Source organism: Dromiciops gliroides, chromosome 1, assembly GCF_019393635.1.
Source record: "Dromiciops gliroides isolate mDroGli1 chromosome 1, mDroGli1.pri, whole genome shotgun sequence".
In the NCBI taxonomy this organism is placed as follows: domain Eukaryota; kingdom Metazoa; phylum Chordata; class Mammalia; order Microbiotheria; family Microbiotheriidae; genus Dromiciops; species Dromiciops gliroides.
Genome location: NC_057861.1, coordinates 597389828 through 597411385, shown reverse-complemented (window position 1 = coordinate 597411385; position 21558 = coordinate 597389828). Strand labels below are relative to the sequence as shown.

Genomic DNA, 21558 nt, shown 5'->3' with positions numbered 1-21558 from the left:
CAGGGAATGAATGACCAAGACATAGAAAGGACAAGGGATTCAAGTATGGAAGAGAGCAAATTGCTTAAGTATGGAATTATTACAGATTCAGGGTTTTGGAAGAAAGAAAAAATGAAAAGAACAAGGGTGACAAATTAAGAATATAGAGGGTTGGGGCAGCTAGGTGGCGCAGTGGATAGAGCACTGGCCCTGGAGTCAGGAGTACCTGAGTTCAAATCTGACCTCAGACACTTAACACTTACTAGCTGTGTGACCCTGGGCAAGTCACTTAACCCCAATTGCCTCACTTAAAAAAAATGGATATCTAATTTAAAAAAAAAGAATACAGAGGGTTAAGGAATAAAAGTCAAATAAAAGAGAGAAAACAGGTACAGAAGGAATGCAAAAGCAATCAGAGAAGGAAATATGCAGGAAACCACTCAGAAAGGGAATCTCAGTGTTCACAAGTTTGAAAGTGTAACAGTTGTGAGTGATAGTGAAGTCTAAGATATGACTAAGACAGAACAGAGAGGAAGGTCATGGGAAGTGAGACCGAGGTAAGGAAGAAGCCAGTGTATGTATTGCATTATCAATATGAATACTAAAGTGGCCTAGGTTGATAGCAAGGGATAGGTAAGTAATGGAAGTGTGTAAAGCTAGATGGCAAAGTTACTGAAAAAAAAAAAGAGTACTTGAAAGTTGGATATGACTGACAAAAGAATCCAAAAAGTATAATCAACTGGCAAGAACTTGAAAGAAAAAAAGGTTTTTTGAGTATGTGAAAAAAATGCTGAAAACGATAATATACTACACAAAAACAAGTAATATTATCTGAACCAACGCTTTTTCTTTTTTCAACTTGTAACGATATTATTCTCAGACTTAATTAGAATTAAAGCACTTTCGTTTAACTTTCTTCTGATGATAACAGGGAAGTCCTCTGCAAACCTCTACTAAAATGATCCCTAATAAGCCCCCCTTCATACGGCTTTTCCCTCACTACCTCTGTCTGCCCTTGGAGGATTCAAATCGGACATCAAAAGTAAGTCTGAGGGGCAGCTAGGTGGCGCAGTGGAGTCAGGAAGACCCGAGTTCAAATTCGACCTCAGACACTTGACAACGTACTGGCTGTGTGACCCTGGGCTTGTCACTTAACCCCAATTGCCTCACCAAAAAAAAAAAAAAAGTAAGTCTGGATAAATCAGAATCATCACCAAAGAGCTGCATTATAGTACTTTAAGGAGGATTCATTCAGACATGAGTCTGTGATACTTTGTTATTTTTTGATATAATTATAAGGCCAGGTTCAAGTGCTATTTCAATATCCCATTCCTGCTTACTCTACTTCCTATCTCTCCCTCTCAAACTTTTCTAGAGCACTTTGTTTGGATTTCTCCTTTACTTCCATTATATTCTGACTCATATAAGACCGATTTATTAATTTCTGTCCGATCTCCTCCCTAGAGAATGGAAGCTTCTTGGAGGGGGCATTTTGTTATTTTTCATCTTTGCATTCCTAGCACCTGACAGAGCACCTTTCACTTAATAAACTTTTTTTTGTTGAATAGAATCATTGGATTTTGGAGCTAGAAGGTGCTCAGAAATCATCTAATTCAAAACTTTTATTAAAGATGCACATGCCCCAAGTCCCATTTGGAGAGAAGTGGGGGGCAAGCCAGTGATGTCACTCCAAGCAAGTGTGCCCAGAGAGGTGAAGCCACTTGCTCAAGGTCACACTGCTATGGAATGGCAGGCAGGACTAGAACCTGGGTCTCCTAACTCCCGGTTTGGTGAGGGGACTTCCACACCACCACGAAATCAATCTACACTCCTATCCCCTCCCCAGTTATATACACCACCCTGCCTCCGACAAACAGCGACACCCCTCCAGCCTCCTTCTCGTTAGCTGAAAAATGGGAATAGCAGCAGCCCCAGATGCTCGGGATAAAGCCTTAATATAAATACCGACGCGTCCTCGATCCCCAGAGTCACCCAGACGGCGGGACCAAGGGGGCAGAGCGAAGGGTCCACGGGCAAGGAGTGACGGATACACCGCTCTCCCCGGAGCCTCCCTGTTGTTGAAATTCCAGGACCCGCAGTCCTGCCCTGGACCGTACCGCGGGAGGAATGAAGCGACGCGAGCTTTAAAGCGCCACGAGAACGAGGCGCGTCCCCCTCCCCCACTACTTGTTACACCCCCAGACACGGGCAGCGCGACCCGGCCCGCCGCCCCGGGCCGGCTGGTGTCTCCCGGGGCGGGGGCGGGGGGAGGGAAGGGGAGACCCCCAAGTGCTCTCCGAAGGAACCTACCGCCGGCCGGGGCGCTACCTACCGGGGCTGGCCGAGTCCCTGCGACAACCCCCCCGCCCGAGAAAAGGGAAGTGGCGAGGAGGACAAGACCCAGCCGCAGTCTCAACGGTCAGCAGCGACTGTCACCTCCCTGGGTCAGTCGCTGTTCAGCTGGAGAAGAGAAGGAAAAGGGGCGAGGCTTTTACGTCACTGCGAGGGGCGGGGCCATGAGGTCAGCGCTCGAGCGCGAGGAAAGAGGGGGAGGGGGGAAGAGGAGGAGGCGTGCGCCGAGCTCACAGCACGTGATGTGCCTGGTGGCGCGGCCCGCCCTCCCCAGGAGGTCTTCTACCTGTGATTCTGGGGGCTGGGCTGGAAAAGGTGGGCTGGGTCTTTCGGCCTCCGCTGCGGCAAGGTATTTGCCAAGCCCTCCCCAAGTGCCCGGTAAGTTATGGCGCTGATTGCAGTCTAGTGTAGCCTAGAGAGCGATGCTCCAGCCAAGTCCAACCCGCAGCGGCGAGCAAGGGATAGTCCCGAGAGGACGAGGGCAAGCAGGGGCCACAACAACCCTAGCAACTGATCCCCGTAGGGCGGGGCGTGCCAGCGGGCGGGGCTTGTGGCCCCGCCCTGCTGGAACGTCCTAGGGAGCAGGCAACAACGTAGGCGGGCCCAGTGGGTACCACTTCAGCCCTGGGATAAGAATAGCACACTCTCCTCCCTGCCCCCAAATACCGGGAGGTTAGACAGGAGCCCGGGGTCCTTGTCCAAGCTGTTACCGTCTTGATTTTTCGAAATCGCTTCAGCTCTCTATACTCCAGTCACTTAATCTGCAAAATGGGAATGAGAGGGCCCTTCATATGGCCCAGCTGTTGTAAAAGTGAATTGACGGGGCAGCCAGGTGGCGCAGTGGATAGAGTACTGGTTCTGGAGCCAGGAGGACCTGAGTTCAAATTCAGTCTCAAACACTTGACACTTAATAGCTGTGTGACCCTGGGCAAATCACTTAATCCCAATCGCCTCACCCCCCCCCCAAAAGTGAATTGACATAATGGAATTATATTAGAATTAGTATATATTCCTAGTTCTTAAGACTGCTTGCCATATAGTTTGTGTTTAATAAATATTTGTGGATTAATTAGAAGTCTTTTCATTTTATGGAGTCAACAAATATGTATGCATGTATATGTATGCATATATAGCATGATTTTATATGTATACACATATATGTCTATATACACACTATATATTTCTACTTAGTGATTTTTGTATTTATTTAGAATTTTTATTTTCCCAAATTACATGTAAAACCAAATTTTGACATCAAATTTTTAAAAACTGGACTGTTTTTCCACATTTAGCACCGTACCTGGAAATCAGTAGGCTCTTGACAAACATTTGTTGACATGGCAACTATGTGCCAAGTATTAATGTCCCCTAAACCCTGGGGATAAAAAGAAAGGTCAAAACTGTCCTTGCCCCCCAAAGAACTTACATTCTAATAGGGGTGAGGATATGGTAATGCTTTGAGGGGAAAAAAATTAAAGGGATCTACAAAAATAAGGCATTATTCTTTCCTCTAATTTTCTACCTTATGCATAATTCTCAGAATAGGTGTATATATGAAGGTATTTCAGATCCTGAGCACAAGTGCTCAGGGAGTATACATAAAATATTTAATCTTTCAAGGTAACTGCTTGCCTCCATTGGTTGGAAGGATTTAGCTTTACTCTACCACCCTGTAGTCTATTAAAATACTACCTTCATAGGATCATAGTATCACACATTTAAGATCAGAAAGAACCTTAGGAGTCATTTAGTCCAGTCCTCTCATTTTACAGATGAGGAAACTGAAACCTAAAGCAGTTAAATATATACCTTCCACAGTATCAAAATGACTTACCCTAAGGCATTTCTTAGCCTTCTTCCAATATAGTTTCCTACCTTTGAAACTCTCAGGGGCAGCTAGGTGGTGCAGTGAATAGAGCACCAGCCCTGGAATTCAGGAATACCTAAGTTCAAATCCAGCCTCAGACACTTAACACTTACTAGCCATGTGACCCCGGGCAAGTCACTTAACCCCAATTGCCTCACTTCAAAAAAAAAAAAAAAAAAAAGAAACTCACAAAATTTACTAACCGTTGCTTACTTCTACATCTGATAGCCCTTTCTCTGTTCTCATCCTCCTTGACCTCTCTACTTGACACAGTTGACTCTGTGCTGTTTTGTTTTTTGTTTTTTCTGTGGGGACAATGGACTTTAAACTATTTACCACCTCCCTTTTTCCCTCCTTCCAATAAAGGAATCTGCAACCTGTTACTCCATCTCCTCCATAGGACTTCCACTTCCCTGCTTTCTACTCAGACTAAACTTTAAGAGTCACCTTGGACCTTAGACACAAAGCAACATTGGTGGAGAGACTTCAAGAGAGATGTACAGAGACCCCTAGATATATTGAGATTGTTTCTTCTGGGGATGCCACTACTGAAGGAGGAGTATTATGTACCCTGCCTGATAGGAGAGGTGCTCACATCGGGTGTTTCCCCTAGGGGGAGATAGGAGAAAATGAGCTGACTAGTTACTTTCCATTTTAATTATTCTTGCTAGTGATGCATTGATCTCAATTGTTTCTACAATTGTTACTAGTACAAGTGCTTTCAGTACCCTCTAAATTTCAGCACCTTAGGGAAAAACCCTGATCATTCTAACCTTGTTATAGTTCTGTCCCTGATTTCTCCTAGGTCCTCCACAATCTGACTCTAGCTTACCCTTCCGTCCTTATTTCACATACCCTCTCTTTCTCATACTTCACATTTTAGCCAAACTGACTTCCCTTTGTTTCCTATAATCAACATTGCATCCTCTCTCCCATGCATTTATACAAGCTGTCCCTGACAGATGGAATGCTCTTCCTACTCTGCCCTTCAAAATTCTGATTTTCATTCAAGGTTCAACCTAGATACCACCTTCTACTGATGCTCTCCCTGATACACCCTCTCCCCACCCATTCAAGTTATTAATGCTCTCCATTTGGAATTATGCCCAAAGGGCTATAAAACTGTGCATACCCTTTGATCCAGCAATATGACTGCTAGGTTTTACATCCCAAATACATCCCTAAAAAGAGAAAAAGACCTATTTGTACAAAAATATTTATAGCAGCTCTTTTTGTGGTGACTAAGGATTGGAACTCAAAGGAATGCCCATCAATTGGAGAATGGCTAAACAAGGTGTGGTATCCGATTGTGATGGAATATCATTGTGCTATAAGAAATGACAAGCAGGATGATTTCAGAAAAGCCTGGAAAGACTTATCTGAACTGATGTATTGTGAAGTGAGCACAACCAAGAGAACACATTAACGACAATATTGTTTGATGAAGAACTGTGAATGACAACTATTCTCAGCAATACAATGATCCAAGACAATCCCAAAGGACTAATGATGAAACATACTATCTACCTCCAAAGAAAGAACTGATATTGATGGAACAGACTGAAGCATGCTATTTTTCACTTTCTTTCATTTTTTCTTTTATTGGAGTTTTCTTATACAAAATTACTAATATGGTGATGTTTTACATAATTGCACATGCATCTGCTTACTGCCTCAGGGATGGGGGAGAAGAGGGAGGAAAGGAGGGGAAAAAACACTTTGCCTTTTTTTACTGATACCTTTCCTTGCTGAGTTTGTGAGGGCTTAATCCATTTTCACACAGAGAAGAGGGCATCGAACAAAGTCCAAGCTGGTAGGCTAATTTCCTTACCTCCTTCACAAGATGATAGATTTCGGGGCAGCTAGGTGGCACAGTGGATAAAGCACCAGCCCTGGATTCAGGAGGATCTGAGTTCAAATATGGCCTCAGACACTTGACACTGACTAGCTGTGTGACCCTGAGCTTAATCCTCATTGCCCCAGGAAAAAAATCATAGATTTCTACCTGGAAGAGGCCTTTGAGGTGATCTAGACCAGAGGTGTCAAATCCAAGGCCCAGCTGGCTGCCAGAACCAGATAAAATTGTAATTTGGAAATATTTAACAAAATAAATAAAAATACAATTCAGCATAAAAAAAGTTATTAATGTTTTCCCCTTCAAATTACCATGGATTTATGTGAGTGCAAGTTCTCTTTCCACAACCCCCCCCACCCCCACCCTGGCCCACCATATTAATTCCTTCAAGGAAGAATGGTTTCATTTTTGTCTTTGGACCTCTAACACCTAGCACAGTTCCTTGCAGAGAGGAGGCACTTAATAGATGGTCATTGAATTGCATGTGTGGTATGATTTTCCTTTCTTGTTAAATCTGAATTCTAACATCCTCTCTTCAGAGAGTCCCTAATATAGCATACAAAAAGAACACAAGTCCTTCTTGACTCCCTCACCAGTTGTATGCCTCTTAGGTCCTGTGATTTCCCCACTTCTAGCTAGGTTGTCAACCCAGGGGGCCCACCTGTTAGCTTTTAAAATATCAAGCCTGTAATTTTCTGAAAATGTGTTGATGTGTTAATTGAACAATCCCAATGTGTAAAAAGCAGCAGCTATTTCATGGGCTTTACTGCCAATGCCATCTGCTGGTAAAACTACAGTAAATAGAACTGATTAATTTCCTTGCTTTTATTTTTGAACTATTCAGCCTACTTGTACCTTATTCTCCTCCATGAATTCAGTGATCCAGGGAGACTGGCCCACTTGCAGTTCCTCGAATTCAATACTCTTATCTCCCATCTCTGTGTCTTTGGTCCTGAAATGTTCTCTCTCCTCACCTCAGCTTCTTCATGTCCTGGGCTTTCTTCAGAACTCAGCTCAGGGGTCAGCTAGGTGGTGCAGTGGATAAAGCACCGGCCCTGGATTCAGGAGGACCTGAGTTCAAATCCAGCCTCATGTTATGGGCCCAGAGTACCCCAGAAGTTCTCTGGGGCACATCAAAGAATCTTTTCCTTGAGAAACTAATCCAAAGGACAGACACACCTAAAAAGATAAGTGGAATAAGATCGGACGTAGCTAGCTTCAGGACCTCCATCCTTCATTCTAGTCTCCCTCAACCCAGGGGAGATAAATTTAGGTGTGGCTGCTTCCTTTTCATCCTGAGGCTTGAGAGATCTGCAGCCACTCCTCACCCAATTCCTCCAGCCACCACCAGTGGGGGATGGTCCTCCCTCACTAAAGGAACTTTCCACAGTCAGATGGTCATGCCCATCAGTCCTCTATAAAAATACCTGCCAGTCTCCTGCTCGAGGAGATTGGTATCTCAGAGCCATGCTCTGTGCCATGCTTTCTCCCCATGAGAAGTCCAAGGACTTCTTTCATCGTTTCCCTTCCCTTCCTTTCCCCTTCCTCTAAATAAACTACCATCTCATTCTAATTGTTTTTGTGTGCAAGAGGGTGTAATTCTTTAAAGAGGAATTCCTAAGGACCCCAAACCCCTATCCCCTTTCCAAACCCCCTACCACATTTTCCCCATGACACTCAGATACTTGACACTGTGGTAAAAAATATGAAAGGTTTTTAACAGTCCCTTTGTGGTCGCCATCTGTTCAGGGCTAAAATTCTAGCTAAACTGTCTAAAATATCTAATGAATGGTCGCCAATAAATTATAAGCTTTAGCAAGAGTTAGACTTTTAAGAATTTATTAAGGAGAATAAGAATTTGGTAAAGAGAGAGAGAAAGGCCTAGATTTCTATCTATTAAAGGGAGAGCACATTTCTAGCTCCACTCTCTACCAGAGTCCAAAGGATTCCACCTGCTGGAGACTTACTGTAGAAGAGTTCCGCCCATGAAGCGAAGGTCTTTGAGGGCAAGACCAGGAGTCTTTTCTTTGGCGTCAGGAAGTGACGCAGGCTAGTGGGAGGAGGAAGGAAGAGACTGGTGCTCGGTCTCACTCTCTTTCCTCTGGACTCTAGTGGAGAGCGGAGCTAGAAATGTGCTCTCTTTTGGAAAAAAAACTGATGCCAATTCTTCTGAATAAGAGCAGTGATAATTAGGTAACTATTGCCAAAGGCAGAAACTAAGCATAAACTAATGGAAGATAATCTGTCTTTCCTAAATCCTTTGCCTCCCTCACCAAGTACATGCTTTGCTAGAATAAGCACTATAACTCAGATAACATTGAAAATAAAAAGGACTTTAAACATAAGTATTTAGTTTTCCTGCCATCTAAAATGGGAGTTAACAAATAGAAGGAATACCAAGGAATTTTGTGTATCTGATGCTTTGATTGACAAAATTGCATAAATCTGAAAGGTTTTGTTAATGGTGGAAAATGGGGTACGGGTTTGGGTTAGGGGTTGGGGTTCTTAGGAAATCCTCTTTAAAGAATTACACCCTCTTGTACACAAAAGCAGTTAGAATAAGGTGGTAGTTTATTTAGGGGCAAGGGAAAGGAAGGGGGAAGGGAAGGGAAACCATGAAAGAAATCCTTGGACTTCTCATGGGGAGATAGGCACAAAGCACGTGGCTCAGAGGTACCCATCTCCTCGAGCAGGAGACTGGCAGATACTTTTATAGGGGGCTGATGGGGGTGGACCATCTGCCTGTGGAAAGTTCCTTTAGTGAGGGAGGACCATCCCCCACTGGTGGTGACTAGAGGAATTGGGTGAGGGATGGCTATGGATCTCTCTTCAGGACATAAAGGAAGCCAAGCCACACCCAAATTTATCTCCGCTGGGGTAAGGGAGATCAGAATGAAGGGTGGAGATTCCGAAGCTAGCGCTTTTCTCTCTAGGCTTATCTGTCCTCTGGTTTAGTTTCTCAAGGAGAAGATTCCTTGATGTGCCCCAGAGAACTTCTGGGGTGCTCTGCATCCCATGACAGTTTGTTGGGGATCTTCAACATGGAAGAGGGATCAGGAAGAAATAGAGCAGGAAAACCATATGGAGAAGTAGCTCTCTCCTCCTGACTCAATGTTCCTGTAGTGTTCACATTCACATTTCTAGAACATCAGACATAACAACATTCACATTTAAATTTTAAAATTTCCCAAACTGAAATAGAAATGATTTCACAGAATATGATATTGAAGGAAATTCAGAGAGCATCTAAACTAATCTATATTTACTAATCATCCCATCTATAATATTCCCACCAAGTGATTGTCCATATTTTGTTTTAACACTTTGAGTGTTGGGTTGGAGAATAGGGTGAGGGGAGTCATTATATCTCTTTTTCTCTTCTACTTGTTTTTTTTTTTATTTTAGTTTTAAATTTTATTTTTCAAGTAATTTTTTAAAAAATCTGTCCTACCACTATCTCCCTCCCTAAGTAAGAAAAAACAAAACCAAACCTCAATATGTATCCACATAGTCCAGCATAACAAATTCTCCCATTAGCCATATCCAAAAATGTGTGTCTCTTTCTATGTCATGTCTTTAGTGTCCTGGCTTTGTGGTTTGTCATTGCATTTATCAAAGTTATAAAGTCTTTCAAAGTTGTTTTTCTTTATATATGTTGTTAGCATTGTAAAAATACTTCTAATTCTGTTCACTTTACTCTGTATCAATTGAAACTGTCCATTTCTTATTTATTTTGGCCTAATTACATTCTTTTACCACAATTTAGCCATTCCCCAATAGGGGGATACTTCTCTTAGTTTCCAGTTTTTGGCCACCACGAAAAGAATTGCTTCAAATATATTTGTATACTTAGATTGTTTCCTCTTTCTTTGATTTCTTTGGGATACAGGCCTAGTAGTAGTATAGCTAGTTTAGAGAGTATGCACAAAATTTGGTTGCTTTCTGGATGTAGTTCCAAACTGGTTTCCAGAATGGCTGGACCAATTCACAGCTCCACAACAGTGTGTTAATATGCCCTTTTTAGTTTGTTTTGTTTTATAGGGCAATGAGGGTTAAGTGACTTACCCAAGGTCACACAGCTAGTAAGTGTCAAGTGTCTAAGGCTGGATTTGAACTCGGGTCCTCCTGAATCCAGGGCTGGTGCTTTATCCACAGCACCACCTAGCTGCCCCCAATATGCTTATTTTCATATAGTTCCTCCAATATTTATAATTTTCCTCATTTGTCATCTTTGCCAGTCTGATAGGTGAGGTAGAACCTCAGAGTTGTGTTCATTTGCATTTCTACATTTGTGACTTAGAGCATTTTTATATGATTTTTTTCATTTTTATATGATTGCTGATAGCTTAGATTTCTCTAAAAACTCTCTGTTAATATCCTTTGACCATTTATCTAAAGGGAATGGAAACCACTGATACATTAAGGCAGCCCATTCACTTTGAATAATCCTAATTGTTATGTGGGGCAGCTAGGTGATGCAGTAGAGTTCTGTGCTTAGAATTAGGAAGACCTGAGTTCAAATTGGACCCCAGACATTTACCAGCTGTGTGACCAAGGAAAAATCATTTAACTCTCTTTACCTTAGTTTCCTCATCTGTAAAATGAGCTGGAGAAGGAAATGGCAAACCACTCCAGTATCTCTTCCAAGAAAACACCAAAAGGGTCACAAAGAGTTGGACATAACTGAAATGACTTAACAACAACAAAATTGTTATATAGTGTTGATTTAGATAAATCTGACATCTACCTTCTCTAATTTCTAAACATTGCTTATGGTTCTTCTTTGTCCAAACAGAATGAGTATAAAGCCTGCACAAGATGGCACAGTCTGAGAACATAGGTTTTTTACTCTCAACTCTGCAATTTGCTGTTGCTTAACCTTGGACAAATCACTTGAATTCTTTGAGCCTCTAAAATAAGGGTAATTCCCTTTATTTTGAAAGCAAGGAAACTGATGATTGAACAAGGTAATTTCTTTCTTTTAAAAATATTTTATTTTTAAAATTATATGTAAAAACAATTTTTAACATTTGTTTTTCAAAATGTTGAATTCTAAATTCTATCCCTCTTTCCCTTCCCTCCTTGAGAAGGCAAGCAATTTGATAGAGCTTACACCTATGCAACATGCAAAACATATTTTCATATTAGTCATGTTGTGAAAGAAAACACAGACCCCAAAAAAAAGAAAGAAAAAGAAAGAAAGATAGGTAGATAGATAGATAGACAGAAAAAAGGAAGGAAAGAAAAGAAAGTAAAAAAGGTAGGCTTCAATCTGCATTCAGACTCCATCAGTTCTTTCTCTGAAGATGGATAGCATTTTTCATCATAAATTCTTCAAAGCGTCTTAGATTATTGTATTACTGAGAATATCTAAGTCATTCACAGTTGATCATCATACAATATTGTTGTTACTGTATACAATGTTCTGGTTCTGCCCACTTCATTTTGCATCAGTTCATGTAAGTCTTTCCAAGTTTTTCTGAAAGTATCCTGCTCATCATTTCTTATTGCACGGTGGTATTGTATCACAATTATATACCACGACTTGTTTAGCCATTCCCCAGTTGATGGGCATCCCCTGAATTTCTAAATCTTTGCCACCACAAAAGAGCTGCTATAAATATTTTTGTACATATAGATCCTCCTCTTTTTTGTTTTTTTTTGTGTGTATGTGTTATTTTCTTTTTTTTCTTTTATTAAATAATTTTTCTTTTTCTTGTGTGTGTGTGTGTGTGTGTGTGTGTGTGTGTGTGTTATTTTCAATCTCCTTGGGATACAAATCTAATAGTAGAATTGCTGGGTCAAAGAGTATGTAGTTTTATAGTGCATTGGGTAAAGCTCCAGATCATTTTCCAGAATGGGTGGATCAGTTCACAACTCCACCAACAGGGCATGTATCCCAATTTTTCCACATTTCCTCCAACATTTGTCATTTTCCTTTTCTGTTTTGTTAGCCAAGTGTGAAGTAGTACCTCAGAGTTGTTTTCATTTGAATTTCTCTAATCAATCGTGATGTAAGACATCTTTTCATATGACTATAGATAGCTTTGATTTTTTTTTAATCTGAAAACTCCCTGTTCATATCCTTTGACCATTTATCAATTGGGGAATGATGTGTATTCTTATAAATCTTACTCAGTGGAAGGCCAGAAGAGGCACCGCGCTGAGCATGCTCTTTCCTTTCTATCCAGGGCTCTGTCTAGAACAGAACCCGTTGCTGCCGCCGAGATGTTGATGCCCAAGAAGAACCGAACTGCTATCTACAAACTCCTTTTTAAGGAGAGAGTAATGGTAGCCAAGAAAGATGTCCACATGCCAAAGCATCCTGAGCTGGCAGACAAGAATGTGCCCAATCTCCATGTAATGAAGACTATGCAGTCTCAAAAGTCTCGTGGCTACGTTAAGGAGCAGTTTGCATGGAGGCATTTCTACTGGTATCTCACCAATGAGGGCATTCAGTATCTCCGGGATTACCTTCACCTGCCCCCTGAGATTGTTCCTGCCACACTCCGAAGAAGTTGTCCTGAGACGGGAAGGCCAAGGCCTAAAGGCCTGGAGAGTGAGTGACCTGCCCAGCTTACTGCTTACTTGTGGTGAAGCTGACAGAGACACAAACAGACGAAGTGCTGCTCCCCCTAGTGCTGACAAGAAGGCTGAGGCTGTTGCTGGGTCAGCAACAGAATTCTAGTTTAGAGGTGGATTTGGTTGTGGACGTGGTCAACTTCCTCAATAAAAAATGTAGAGATGTGTCATATTGAATAAAATTTGAGAAAAAAAAATAAATCTTACTCAGTTCTCTACACATTTGAGAAATGAGACCTTTATCAGAGAAATTTGCCATAAAAATACCCCCCACTTTCCTGCTTTCTTTCTAATTTCGGTTGCATTGTTTTTGTTTGTGTAAAACCTCTTAAATTTAATATAATTAAAATCATCCATTTTACATCTTGTAATGCCCCCTATCTCTTGTTTTGTCATAAATTATTCCCTTATCCAAAGATCTGACAGGTAAACTATTCAATGCTCCCCCTAATTTGCTTATGGTATCACCCTTTTTTTATAAATCATGTACCCATTTTAACCTTATCTTGGTATATGGTATGAATTGTTGATCTATTTCTAATGATTATTAATTGTATATTTCCTTTCATCCTATTTTTTTTTAGTGAGGCAATTGGGGTTAAGTGACTTGCCCAGGGTCACACATGTGTTAAGTTCTGAGACTGGATTTGAACTCAGGTACTCCTGACTCCAAGGCCAGTGCTCTATCCACTGCGCCATCTAGCTGCCCCTTTCATCCTATTTTTTACCCCTGTTTATCCTTCTCTCTCTCTCTCCCCTTTCACTTTATCCCTTCTTAAGTGTTTAGTTTCTTATGACTGCACCCAATCCACCCTCCCATTAACCTCCTACTCCTCTTATCCTCTTCCTCTCCTAATTCCCTGAAGGGTAAGATAGCTTTCTATATCCAACTGAATTATATACTCGGTTGTTATTCCTTCTTTGAACCAATTCCTATGAGAGTAAGGTTGAAGCATTACATGTCACCTCCACCTCCCATATTCCACTTTACTGTAAAAACTCTCTCACACCTCCTATATATGAAGTAATTTACCCCATTCTACTTCTCCCTTCTCCCAGTACATCCCTTTTTCTTTTCCCTTAATTTTTGTACCTCTTTTATCATTTGGTCAATTCTGCTTTTAAATGAGTTCTTCTCTACAGTGAATTTTTGTATATATTTTTTCCATTTAGCCAATTCTGCAAGGAGTTCTTTTCAGTGGATTTCTGTGCCTCTTTTATCATTTGTCCTATTCTGTTTAAGATATTATTTTCTTTAGTATTTTTGTGCCTCTTTTACCAAGTTGTTGACTCTTTTTTTCATGATTTTCTTGCATCACTGTCATTTCTTTTCTTAATTTTTCCTTTACCTCTTTTATTTGAGTTTGAAAATCCTTTTTGAGTTCTTCCAGGAATTCTTGTTGAGCCTGAGACCAATTCACATTTTTCCTTTGCAGCTTTGGATGTAGCTGTTTTGACATTGTTGTCTTCTTCTGGGTTTGTGTTTTGATGGTCTTCCCCGTCACTATAGTAACTTTCTATGGTCATATTATTTTTTTGTTGTTTGCTCATATTCCCTGCCTATTTCTTGACTTAAATTTTTTAAAAAATTATTTTAAACTTAAATACATAAGGACAAAAAAAGAGAACATTTCCATGTACACAGCACAGCCTAAAATGAGAATTCATTATAAAACCATGAATTTACATTTCACACTGTTTACTTTTAAAAAACCCAACTATATAAGTACTCCTTGTCATTTTCAAAGCTAGCTACTCAGCTTTCTGTTTTCTTCTACATTTTCTTTTACTCTCTGCTATGAACTTTTTATATTTTTTCCTCCCCCTCCACCTTATAGACAGCTACAATTAGAAACAAATATGTATATGTGTGTGTGTGTACATGTGTGCATGTGTGTGTGTGTGTATAAAATCATAATATACAGGGGGTAGCTAGGTGACTCAGTGGCTAAAGCACCAGCTCTGGATTCAGGAGGACCTGAGTTCAAATCCGGCCTCAGACATTTGATACTTACTAGATGTGTGACCCTGGACAAGTCACTGAACCCCCACTGCCCAGCAAAAAACAAACAAAAAACATTATAAAAAAATCACAATATACATACTTCTATTTATCAGTTCTTTCTATGGAGCAACTCAAAGATCCCTTAAGCTAACAGGGTAATCAGCTAGTTTCACGGACTCTAGGATGAGACCTCAGCGGTTGTAAATTACTAGAAGAAGCAGTGTTAGTATCTTGTTACGTTCTCAAAACAAACCAAAATTAGTTCATCATTAGTACTTTTTCTATCTTCTTCCAACATTTACAATGCAGCTAGGCAGCTAGGTGGTAGAGTGCTTGGCCTAGAGGCAGGAAGACCTGAGTTCAAATGTGGCCCTAGATACTTATTAGCTATGTAACCCTGGGCAAGTCAAACTTGTGTTTATTTCAGTTTCTTTATCTACAAAATGGGAATAATAATAATAGCATCTACTTCCCTACTTGTGAGAGCTAAATGAAATAACATATGTAGAGTGTTTTGCAAGCCTTAAAGCACTATATAAATGCCATATATTATTAATATAAATAAAAATAAATATATAGTGTGTGGCTTAGTTTCTCACCTGTGGTATTGCTATTTTGATTTCCTTTATTACTAAAGTTTGAAGATTTAATTTTATGCTTCTTCACAACCCATGAATCAAAGAAAAATTTAAAATTACTGTCATTCTTGTGTGCCCCCTTTTGTTTTCTGAATAATAGTGGTGGCATGGAAGATAAGGAGGGAGAGGATACTAAGAATTACACAATTTTTAGATCATATATAAACATCAGCATAACTGTGGGCAGTCAGAATGTGAAGTCTTTGTCCAGTGATCAACATGTTGATATGTTATGGGAAGAAAGGAACCTGATCGATATTTGTATTCTCAAGATAAAACAAGGAAAAAAAATTGCAATTTAATGGAAAGATGACATACAATTTCTTCTGAAGAGGCAAAGACATCCATTTATTTTATTGTGTAGATGTGCCTAACATCTAAACAAATAGCATTTCATAAGATACTTTATCATCGCACTCTGTGGTACTCATGAGCATGAGCAAGAAGACCACCAAGAAGATAACTGCTGGTTATGTACTAACATCTGTGGCAGAAGAAGAAGAGAAAATGTATGAAGAACTTGACAAGGTCAATATATACTTTGATAATCAATTACTTCAATGCAAAAATGATCATGGGTACAGATGGTAGAAAATATGGTCCAAAACATGGCTCAGGCTTTAGAACTAGAAGAGGCCAAAAACCTATAGACTACTCAAAATAATTACACTTCTATATCATCAGTAATTTCTCCCAAAAGAAAGTCAGAAAGTGCTGGAAATGGCAAGCACTAAACAACATCACAAAAAATGAAATTGATGTTAGCAAACATGAAATAGTGGCAAGTTGCACAGTATAGTGGAAAAAGCACTGGAGTCAAGAAAAGATGGGTTCAGATGCCACCCTTGATATGAACTACTTGTGTGACCTTTGGCAAGTTCTGTGACTCCATAGGACTCAGTTTCCTCATCTGTAAATTGAAGGGGATGGACTATATGGCTTCTCAGGTTCCTGCCAGCTCTAGAGTTATGATCCTAGGAATCATTATTTTAGAATATGACTGATTACTGGTGTAGGGATCACATCATAATCTTCCATCTGTGTGTAACGAGACTATCGACAAGTCACAGCAAAGGTCAAAATCACCATCAAATCATAAGAAAGAGGGGCAGCTAGGTGGCGCAGTGGATAGAGCGCCGGCCCTGGATTCAGGAGGACCTGAGTTCAAATCTGACCTCAGACACTTAACACTTACTAGCTGTGTGACCCTGGGCAAGTCACTTAACCCCAATTGCCTCACCCCCCAAAAAAAGATCATAAGAAAGTTTAAGAAAAAAAAGAAGAGAGAAGATACTACAAACAAGTTTACCTTGAACTATCCCAATGGTCCTTCCATTTTAATAAAAGGAAATAGAAATAGACAAAGATTGATCTTTATTATCACTATTTCCTGCAAAAGCTTAATTTAGAAACCAGGAACCACTTTAGTCAGCAAACACATAATCTCTTCGCCAAGGACAAAGGTGGTAGTGAAAGACAACAGTATTTTAGAATTAGAAACAAAGCACTATGGAGGTGGAAGGTGGAGGTTACAAAGAAAGTATCACTTTATAAAACAGCAAAAAGTAGTAAAAGTGAAAACAAGGGGGCAGCTAGGTGGCACAGTGGATAAAGCACCAGCTCTGGATTCAGGAGGACCTGAGTTCAAATCCAGCCTCAGACACTTGATACTTACTAGCTGTGTGACCCTGGGCAAGTCACTTAACCCCCATAGCCCTGCAAAAAAACCAAAAACAACAACAACAACAAAAAAGTGAAAACAAGTATAAAGGAAAAAAATCTCTAATAATAATATCTATCCAAAAGTGAAATGGGTTACCATGAGAGACTGTGGTTTTCTACTTGCTAGAATCTTTAAACAAAGACTAGATGGCTATTTGGGGGATTTTGTAGAGTTGATTATTTTCCAATTGTGGATTGGACCAGATGGCCTCTGAGGTCACTTCCAATTCTGAGATGCTGCGATTCTGTGTAAACTTGGCATGAGACTAAAATGAACTACATCATACCAAGAATATTCACAGATCCCAAATTCAACTTGAGCCCTCTTTTTCTGATCCCACTTACTACTAGTGTCTCTCCTGCCAAATATTCTGTATTTGTTTGAATGTATTTATATATGTATTGTTTACCTAGAGTGTAAACTTCTTGTTATCATTAATAATAATAATAGTAACTAAGGTTTGCCAAGCACTTTGCTATATTATCTCACTGAAGGAATGAACTGTTTTCATTCAAAAAGGCCACAATGCTACTGTGAAGTCAACCAGAAAGGGTGATTCTGAACATGTTCCATGGGATGGCTCTCATTACACTAATAAAAGTATTTTTCTTCAGGCATCATGAGTCTCAATGATTATAAGAGATACTACAGATTAGGTGCTGGGAAGCTTTAGAGAACTGAAAATCACATCCAGTTAGAGCTGATTAGATGTACAACTTTATACAGATTGAAATCTTCCCATGTCTTCTATCCCTTTAAAGTCTAGTTGATATCTTTCTATAAGGGGATCTATTCAATGAGCTGGAAGTCTTCTGATTCTTTCAAATATTTCATGTCTAACCTTAAAGAGCTGGATCCATAGGGGCTGAGGCATTGGATCCACTCCCTGCTCTGTACCTAAACATGTGGTTTAGACAGGTTTAATCCTATGGAGCCTCGCCTCTAATGGAATGGTAGCAAGCTCCCTGTTTTCACACTCCTTGGCTCATTAAACCCTTAGATTCAGGCTCACATCTCGGGTTTTCCCCCCAAAAAAAGAAGGGGATAAGAATATACTTAATGTATAATATGAATCAGATTTGGGACAGGTAATTTATCCCTACATACAAAAAGAATCCTAAATACAGGATATCCATAGGTACACATTTGATAAAAACAAATTTAAAACAAGACTCATTAACTTCACTTGTAACTACTATTACAACTATTGCATTCTTCTGGGAGGCTACTACTTAAACTCTGTTAGAACATAAAGCAATTTGCAGGACACTCAGTAAAACATTTTATGTTTTACCAGAGCTCTGTCCTATCCTGATACCTCCTAGTAAGTCTGCTAGGCTCAGCCTAGTCTTCCTTTTTTTTTAATTTTTAATTTATTTTTTATTTTTTGAAGGATAGTGAGGGTTAAGTGAGTTGCCCAAGGTCACACAGCTAGTAAGTGTCAAGTGTCTGAGGTTGTATTTGAACTCAGGTCCTCCTGAATCCAGGGCCAGTGCTTTATCCATTGCCACCTAGCTGCCCCTGGCTTAGTTTCCTTGTTGGTGGCTATCCTCTCCAAAAGTGCTAGAATAGTTGCCATGGAATTCCTTCCCTGTTGCCATTCGAATCTGACCCTATGGAAATTCTAAATCTCTTGAATTTACAAGAATTGTCTGTAAGGTTGGGCAGAGAATCACAGACTTTTAAGAATCACAGAATTTGAGAATTAGAAGGGAACTCAGCAGAAACCTAGTCCAACCCCACACAAGGTTGAATTGGTCTATATTCATCCCATGGAACATTCTCAGAGATGCCATTCTTGATTTCTGGCAACTTTGTCAAAGCTTTGGGACTGACTTAGGGCTAAGACAATTTGCACTTTGAAATAATGAAGAATCCTCTTATTAGCTATGGATGTGGCAGAGCTGATGACTTGGTAGAAATACAAAACTGATCAACCAAACCTTCAGTTTCTCTCTTCTATCCTGGCTAAAGACCACGTTATAGCCGTTTTGAGCTGTTTTATATACATACATACATACATATATATGTGTGTGTGTGTATATATATATATATATACGTATATATATATATATATAATATACTGGCAGGGCAATGAGGGTTAAGTGACTTGCCCAGGGTCACACAGCTAGTAAGTGTCAAGTGTCTGAGGCCGGATTTGAACTCAGGTTCTCCTGAATCCAGGGCCGGTGCTTTATCCACTGTGCCATTTAGCTGTGCCCTGAGCTGTTTTCTAAAAGTCAGTTGTGGGGAGAAGTGGCTTGCCCTAATTTCCCCAACCCAGTATTTTAGCAGTCATTCACATATGGCATCTAAACTACACATCCTGCCTAGGCAAGCCTGAACCTAGGTTCCTTCCCCACCCACTCCATCCCCCATTACCTTTTCTCCTTTTAGTTCTAACTGCAGTGGGATTTTTGTATTTGTGCAAAAACTTTTCAATTATATATAATCAAAATTATTTTCTGTCATCATTCTTCCTGATCCTTGTTTGCTCAAGAATTTTTCCCCTTTGCATAGCTTAAAAGGTGTTCCTTTAAATTATTTGATGCTCCTTTAAATTGACAGGTGCTTCTTTAAATTGTTGTGACCTTTTTATCTAGGTCATGTATCCATTTGGATCTTCTTATGGAGACATAGGTATAAACCTAATTCTACCAAACTGCTTTCCTGTTTTCCCAATAGTTTTTACCCAGTAGCAGTTTACCCAGTAGTTGGGTTTACTAATACAATAGTACTCTGCTCATTTACTTTTGGGTCTTATGAACATAATCTGTTCCACTGATTAACTTTGTTTGGTTTTGGCAGGGCAATAAGGTTTAAGTGACTTGCCCAGGGTTACACAGCTAGTAAGTGTCAAGTGTCTGAATCCAGATTTGAACTAAGGTCCTCACGAATCCAGAGCAGGTGTTTTATCCACTGTGCCACCTTGCTGCCCCCAACTTTTCTATTTTTTAACCAATACCAAATAGTCTTGATAACTACTAGTTTGTAGGATAATTTGAGATCTAGTATCCCTAGACTCTATTCCTTCCCACTTTTTTCACTATTTCCCTTGAGATTCTTGAACTTTACTATTTTGTCTAGTTCTATAAAGTAACATTTTGGTAATTTATTTTTATATCACTGAATAAATAAGTTAACTTAGGTGATATTGTCATTTTTATTATGTTGGCATATCTTGACCATAAGCAAATATCTCTCTAATGATTCAAGTCTGTATTTCTGTAAAGAGTGTTTCATAGTTATATACATATAATTCCTATTTGTGTCTTCAAGGTGGATTCCCAAATGCTTTCTACATTTTGTAGAAATGGAATTTTTATTTCCATATTTTCCTGATAGATTTTGTTGATAATATACAGAAAGGCTGATAATTTGTGTGGTTTCCTGTCACTTTGTTGAAGTTACTAATTTTCTAGGGTTTTCTAAATAAACCATCATATCATATTTAAAAAGCAATAAGTTTGTTTCATTTTGGTCTATGCCTATTCCCTCAGTTTCTTGTTTTTATTTTATTGCTCTGGCTAGCATTTCTAGAACTGAGTTGACTTTGTACAACTCTATCTGACTTAAATCCAATTCACTCAAAAGTCAAGACATCACCCTTGTGATGTCACTGGTCCTCTTCAAAAATGAAGGACGAGGGGGGCAGCTAGGGGGGCGCAGTGGATAGAGCACCAGCCCTGGGGTCAGGAGTACCTGAGTTCAAATCTGGCCTCAGACACTTAACACTTACTAGCTGTGTGATCCTGGGCAAGTCACTTAACCCCAATTGCCTCACTAAAAAAAAAAAAAAAAATGAAGGACGAGCAATAGCAACAACAACTATGTAAAATTACAGTGGTGATAATGGACATTGTTGCTCTATCCCTGATCTTATTCACATGGTTTCTAGTATTTCACTATTACAACCAATGCTGGCTCTTGGTTTTAGATGGATCTATTTACTAGTTAATGAAATAACCATTTATTCCTATTTTAAAAAATTAAACATAAATGGTGTTTTTGTTGTTGTTTTCAGGTATTCCATTGTGTCTGATTCTTGGACTGTAGCATGCCAGGCCCTTCTATCCTCCACTATCTCCTGAACTTTGTCTAAGATCATGTTCATTGTTTTCATGACTATCTCACCCACTGCCATTCCCTTGTCCTTTTGTCTTCAATCTTTCTCAACATCAGGGTCTTTTCCAATGAGCCCTGTCTTCTCATTATGTGGTCAAAGTATTTAAGCTTCTACTTAATATTTGACCTTCTGGTGAATTGTCTGAATTAATTTCTTTAAGTATTGGCTGATTTGACTTCCTTGGTGTCCAAGGGACTCTCAAAAGTCTTCTCTAGCATCAGTTTGAAATCATTGATTCTGCTGCTCTCGGCTTTTCTTATAGTTCAATTTTCATGGCCATACATTGCTACTGAAAACAACATAGCTTTGGCTGTACAAACCTTTATAGTTCATCAAAAACTTTTCCTGCATCTAATGATAAAATTATATAATGTTTATTGGTTTTATTTTTAATAAGATCTATTATAGTTGTAATTTTTATAATATTGACC

General features: G+C 39.7%; 1 protein-coding gene and 1 pseudogene across 4 annotated transcripts in view; one reads left to right on the top strand and one right to left on the bottom strand.

The window, feature by feature from the left end:
* The window catches only part of CDIP1 (cell death inducing p53 target 1), a 45154-nt gene extending 42410 nt beyond the window's left edge, over positions 1–2744 (bottom strand). For 2 of the 4 annotated variants that reach the window (XM_043965739.1, XM_043965733.1), the window contains exon 1: positions 2312–2453. The gene's annotated coding sequence lies outside the window, so the exon portion shown is untranslated. Of the gene's footprint in view, positions 1–2311; positions 2454–2617 lie in introns of those variants that run through there. The other 2 variants (XM_043965749.1, XM_043965758.1) reach the window with 2 other exon arrangements.
* Positions 2580–12786, top strand: LOC122727880 (annotated as a pseudogene).
* Positions 12787–21558: the final 8772 nt, after the last annotated feature.